A 6742-nucleotide genomic window follows, 5' to 3' on the forward strand; every position below is an offset into this window, starting at 1 on the left:
TGTCGTCTTCCCAGAGTTCTCCTTGGTGCGAGGGCACATCACCACAGGAGCAGCATGACACCGCGGCCTGCACACGTTTCAGTCTCGGCATCACGCCTGCTCTTGGCTGCGGCCTGGCACCGAGACCCCAGCCACCTGCTCCCTGGCCTCTGAAGGTTCCTCTGTCCCTGCTACGCTGCGAGGCAGATGGCGGATGCGACCGGAGTTCCCACCCATGCCCCCACGTGCCATCCGGCAGCCCCGGGCTTTTTCTCCTTCCCCTCGCTCCATCCTTAAAGTCCCCCTCAACAGTGAGAAACCTGGTCACTAAGACTGTGACTATACCTACCCACGTGCCCACCCCTTTTAATTTTTAAATATATATATATTTTATTGATTTTTTTTACAGAGAGGAAGGGAGAGGGAGAGAAATAGAGAGTTAGAAACATCAACCAGTTGCCTCTTGCACACCCTCTACTGGGGATGTGCCCGCAACCGAGGTACAAGCCCTTGACCAGAAATCAAACCTGGGACCTTTCAGTCTGCAGGCCGACACTCTATCCACTAGGACAAACCAGTTTTGGCTCCACCCCCTTTTTAACATTTAAAAAAAAAATACATTTTATTGATTTTTTTACAGAGAGGAAGGGAGAGGGACAGAAAGTCAGAAACATCGATGAGAGAGAAACCTCGATCAGCTGCCTCTTGCACACCCCCTACCGGGAATGTGCCCGCAGCCAAGGTACATGCCCTTGACTGAAATCGAACCCGGGACACTTGAGTTCCCGGGCTGACGCTCTATCCACTAAGCCAAACCGGTTTTGGCCCCCTTTTTAAATATATGTTTTTATTGATTTCAGAGAGGAAGGGAGAGTGAGATGGAAACATCAATAACGACAGAATCATCGATTGGTTGTCTCCTGCCCGCCCCACATTGGGAGTGAGCTGCGGGGAGACCCTGAGCCACGTGGCCCGCGCTCCCCACGGAGCAGCCTGCCTGGTGGGCCCAGGAGCCCCCCACCCCCGCCCTGGGGGAACGCAGCTAGGGACGAGGCGCAGACAGGGGAGGAAGCACCCTGTGAGCCCTGCAGGGAGCTCCCTGGGTTTCAGGCCTCCCGTCTGGCTCCTTCTCCGCTCGGGGCTCAGAGACATTGGGAAGGGACAGCCTGGTGTGATGAGGCCAGCAGACGCTGGCGAGGATTGGTCTGTGTTCCCCTGAAGCCCTTCGTCTCCCCCTCCTCCCCCTCCTCCTCCTCCTCTTCCTCCCCCTCCTCCTCCTCCTCCTCGTCATAAGGCTGCTTTGTTTTGAAAAGTGGCCGGTCCTACCCGCCCCCGCAACATGTAGCACTGCCCCAAGTCACTGAAGGTGCAGCTGAAGGCGGTGGAAACTGGCTCTGGAACCTGCCCCGTGGCCCCTGCCTCCACCCCGGCAGAGCCTTCTGGAAAGCCAGGCCGGGGTCAGGTTGCTGGCGGCCGCTGCCTGCCAGGCCGGCGTCCCGGCCACAAGCCCAGCACATTTATAGCCGCTTCCATGTGATCCCGGGCAGACGACGGGCCAGGGCGGCCGGAGCCGGTGCGGGGACAGCCGCCCGGCTCTCCTGCCGGGGCCGGTAAGTCAGCCAGATACGGAGGGAAGAGGGACTTTCCCTCCAGGAGGGCGGCTCGGCGCGGGCTCGGCTGCTGAGACTGGAGGGGTCCGGCGTTTCCGGTTATTTCTCTTTGGTTCGGAAGGGACATGAGAGGCAGCTCCCAGCCCCTCCTCCCCCCTGCAGGTCACCTTCTGAGCACGAGACTGAGCCTTCTGCCACCAGGCAGCCACGGCCCCTGATCCAGACCCTCTGGTCACTGGAATAAGCTGAGCGTCTCCCGGCCCCCCAGGCTCTGCGCTGCAGGTTCTCAGTTCGCTGTGAGGCGATCTGAGAGGCCCTGGGAGGTGTGGGGACGGTTATTTTTAACCTCTGGCCGGCGTGGGCTCTGCGGGGGGCACCGCCTCTCAGGCTCCCACAGCACGGCCTGGCCGATGCCAATGCTGCAACTGCCGAGGGGCACTGCCCGGGACCTCACACACCCGGCGGGGAGAGGGGGTGGTCCTGGGCCTGACCGGGTGTGGGTATAAAGGAGCCACAGGTGGCAGTGAGGTGGGGCCGGTGCTAAGGGCCGGTGCTGACCGCTGGGAGAGTCCCACTGCCAGTCTGTGGCACATGGAGGAACATGTGTGTGCGTGTGCCTGTGCGTGTGTGTCCAGTGTGATGCATGGTCCACTGAACAGAAACGTGGACGGGAAGCCGTTTATATTTTCTTTGTTAATCTCACCTGAGGCTATTTACCCAGAGATTTTTAGAGAGTGGAGTGGGGAGGAGAGAGAGAGGGAGAGAGAGAGAGAGAGAGTCATCGATGTGAGAGACACATCGAAGGGTTGCCTCCCGCACATGCTCCCACAGGGCCGGGACAAACCTGTCACCCAGGTACGTTCTCTCAACTGGGAATCGAACCCGTGACCCACTGGTGCTCAGGCGGATGCTCTGCCCCTGAGCCCCCAGCCAGGGCCAGCCCGGAACTCCCTCTCCAGGTGCCTCTCGCAGTCTGACGGTGACACCTGCGGAGAGGGAACCAGGGCACCGCCGGGCTGAGCTGGTGGGGGTTGGCTGTTTCGTAAGGCCCCGCGTGAAGCTACACGTGTCCAAGGGCCCTGGCAGGAAAGAGGCCCCCATCCCCAGCTCATAAGAAAGAAAATCGTGCCCCGGCTGGTGTGGCTCAGTGGTTGAGCGTTGACCTAGGAGCCAGGAGGTAACGATCTGAATCCCAGTCAGGGCACAGGCCTGGGTGTCGGGCTGGATCCCCCGTAGGGGGCGTCCATGATTCCCTTTCATCCTTGGCATTTCTCTCCCTCCGTCTCCTTTCTTCTCTGACATCAATTAAGAAACAACAACAACAAAGAATGAGCATTTTCAGATCAAAGGACAAAGGCAGGTCCCCAGGTGCCACCGGCCCAGAGGTGTGACTTCCTGGGCAGGACACTGGGTGCGGTGACCGTGCCGGCCGCCCGTGAGGGGGCTGCTTAGCAAGCCCCAGTGTGGGGGAGGGGCGCACAGGGGGTGGATCCTGATGGGAGGGGGGTGGGAGGAGGATGGAGGTGGGGATAGGGTGGGGAGGGGGACAGGGACGGTGATGGGGTGGGCGGACGTGGTTTTGTGGGTGACAGTGAGGTTAAGAACCACACTTCCATATTGCCCAGTCCGGTCGGCAGCTCAGTTGGCTGAGCGTCATCCCTTACGGGTTTGATTCCCTGTCAGGGCACCTGTCTAGGTTGTGGGTTCGACCCCCGGCTGGGGCGCCTCTGAGAGGCAACCAACTGATGTTTTTCTCGCTCACTCGAGGATTGAAACAAAAATAAAACAAATCAGATTCTGTGTTTACGGCGGTCAGTCCCCCGGAGCCCAGGCCTGGGCTGTACTTCTGCTGCCCCTGGAGAGGGCTCCCGCAGGGACCTGCAGAGCTATTTGCGGCTCCGGCTTCATAGCAGAGCGCTGACACACCGGCCGGAGGCAGGCAGGCACAGGATCCCGCGTGCGCGTTCATTCCGGGAAGAGCGTCCGGAGCCCTGGCTGGCCCTGCCTGGCGGGCGGCTCACCTCTGGCATTTGCCGCGGAGCGTCCTCACCCGCCCCGGCTCCGCCCCCGCCTCCCTGCGGGGCAGAGGGAGGGCCGGGGGACACACGGGTGCACAGGAGGAAGGGGAAGGCTCCAGATCCCGGCCCGGGGGGGGGGGGGGGGGGGGGCACTAGGAGAGAAGAGGGTGCCCACAGGGCTTCCTGCCAGGTGGGCGGGACCGAGAAGTTACTCTTTGGAGCCCAGTCCCCAGGCCTCTTGCTGGTAGCCGGGTGGCCGTGGCCGCGGCAGACGCACAGGCCTCAGGACCACACCAGTGTGGACGGGAGAGGAGGGCTCACCGGGGGGCCTGGGAGGCAGCCCTCGGCCTTTGAGGTCTACGGGAGGCACTGCGTCCCACACTGGACGTTCAGCAGGGAAATTCGGTTCAGAAAATGTGTCTGCTTATACCGACTGTCCTCCCGCCTCACATACCGCTGTCTGCTGTGGGGTTTGGGATGTTGTGGTGCTGCAGTGTAGACGCCGGATACATTGTAGATTCTGATAGTGTAGACGCTGATACATTGTAGACTCTGATACATTAAGAAGCTGATACAGTGTAGACGCTGATACATGGTAGGAAGCTGATAAATTACAGAAGCTGATACATTGTAGACACTGGATTCTGTTCTGTTCCCTGAGCAAGATTGTCATTTCCTCTAGCAGTTACGTTCCTGGAAGCAGTAACATTCCCCGAAGCAGTGAAAGCTCCGTGTTAGACCTGGTGGAGGCGGGTCTATCTGATTTAGCCCTGTTCCCAGAGCACAATCCTTAGCAATGCGAGAGTCCTTATTCTTAAGGCTCGGTCCTTCCGGTTTCCGGGAGAAGCTCGAGGTGTGTGCCTCGCATCTCCACGGGACTTGGCTTTTCGGAAACTGCTCCTCAGATGCACAGCCTCCAGCCGCTGCTCTCCTGGTTCCGCTGAGCTGACCCCTGGCAGGGCCTGGGCGCTCGGCGGGATGTGAGGGGGATTTACCTATAGCGCTGGGCGTCCCCTCGGCCTCCTTCCTGTCTGAACCTTCCCCACTCCGTTGTTCCTTCACTTTTTAGAGATAAATTTGCAATAAGCTGGCCTGAGGAACAGGTGTTAAAACGCTGCTTTCTGTTTTACATGATCCAATCGCCTGATGCTTGCTGAAACTCTGGAGCAGTGGTTCCTGATGCCGAGGCCCGTTAACACAGCTCCTCATGGGTGGTGACCCTTTAACACAGCTCCTCATGCATGGTGACCCCCAGCCATAACGTTATTCTCGTTGCTACGTCGTCACTGTAATGTTGCTATTATGAATCGTAATGTAAATATTTGTGTTTTCCGACGGTCTTACTAAGGTGACCAGATTGTCCCGCATTCGGTGGGACAGTCCAGATTTCCAACGATTTTTCCCACGTCCTGCGGCATTTTAAAAAAGTCCTGATTTTTGGAAAGATTCGGGTCTTTAAAAAAACACACAAGAAAACCCACCATGGAATGCAGGAAAAATTGTTAGAAATCTCGACTGTCCTGCCAAAAGTGGGACGATCTGGTCACCTTATCTTAGACAACCCTGCTAGCCACAGGCTGAGAACCGCGGCTGTAAAGCCTGGGTCCAGCCTCAGGTCCCCCGGCCCAGTGCTGGGGGGGGGGGGCGGGCGTGCAGCCTGAGGTCCCCTGTCCAGCACCGGAGGTCAGGGGCGTGGCCTCGGTCCTCCGGCCTGGTGCCAGGGCTGGGGCCCGGCCTGAGGTCCCCCAGCCTGATGCCAGAAAGAGGCAGGGGGGGCGGGCAGCCTGAGGTCCCCCAGCCTGATGCCAGGGAGGGGGCGGGGGGGGCGGCCTGAGGTCCCCCAGCCTGATGCCAGGGAGGGGGGGGGGGGGGCGGCCTGAGGTCCCCCAGCCTGATGCCAGGGCGGGGGCGGGGGGGGGCGGCCTGAGGTCCCCCAGTCTGATGCCAGGGAGGGGGCGGGGGGGGTGGCCTGAGGTCCCCCAGCCTGATGCCAGGGAGGGGGCGGGGGGGGGGGGGCGGCCTGAGGTCCCCTGTCAAGCCCCACAGGAGCAGGGGAGGGTGTAGCCTCGGGTCCCTGCTGATTGCTCCTTAAGGCTCCTGATGGGAACTTGGCCTCAGCTGTGGGTGCAGCCATCTTTGTGAGAGAGTGATGGTCAATTAGCATATCCCCTCTTTATTAGATAGGACTTAAATATAATCTTATTGTTTCTAAAGAGAGAGGAAGGGTGAGAGTGAAGAGAGACACGTTTATGAGAGAGGAGCATCCTCGATCGGCTGCCTCCTGCAAGTACCACCCCTGAGGGTCGAGCCTGCAACTCGGGCCTGTGCCCTGACCGGGAATCGAACCAGCGACCCCCTGGTCCTGAGGTCGATGCTCAGCCCCTGGGCCACGCCGGCCAGGCTATCCTTTGTGATTCGATGGGCAGACCCTCACTGGCCGGCAGGGAGGGGTGCCAACTGGGGGCAGGGGCAGCACGTGGCCCTCTGGGGGGGATCCTATCAGCTGGTTTTCACCCAGAAACCAATCACCCCAGAACGCGGAGGTGTAAGCCACAGCCACGTGTTTGGTGTTGGTTCCGTGGGCCGGCCCCTGGGCTGGGCTCAGCTCACCTCTGGTCTCGTGGTCACAGTTGGGAGCCCTCCCCTGTCGGGTCAACTGTGGGCCGGCTAGCCAGCAGCTACCAATCATCCGCCATGAGGAGCCACGCTTCCTCTGGCCGGCATGGCTCAGTGGTTGGCGCTCCAGCCCCTGCGATGAACGTGTCTCCGGGTCCATTCCCAATCGAGGGCACGTCCTGGGCTGCAGGTTTGCCCCGTCCCGGTTGGGGCATGAGTGAGAGGCAAGAAGCAGTGTGTTTCTCTCACATCGGTGTTTCTCCCTCCTCTCTCTCTCTCCCCTCCCTCCCTCCCTCTTCCCCCTCCTCACTCCCGCTCTCTCTAAAGATGACTGGGAAGAATACTTCCTCTTCAGGTGAGGATAGAAAAGGTGCCGCCCTCCTGGGGGCCGGCCGCGTGGGGTCCCGGGCCCAGGCTCCGTGCGGTCGGGCCGCGTGGAGGCCCGAGGCCCGGCAATCACTCGTGTCCCTGTTGGTCCTCAGGCCGCCCTGGCCCCCTGCCCCCCGCGCCCTGGTCCCC

Source organism: Pipistrellus kuhlii, unplaced genomic scaffold, assembly GCF_014108245.1.
Source record: "Pipistrellus kuhlii isolate mPipKuh1 unplaced genomic scaffold, mPipKuh1.p scaffold_m20_p_75, whole genome shotgun sequence".
Taxonomy (NCBI): Eukaryota; Metazoa; Chordata; class Mammalia; order Chiroptera; family Vespertilionidae; genus Pipistrellus; species Pipistrellus kuhlii.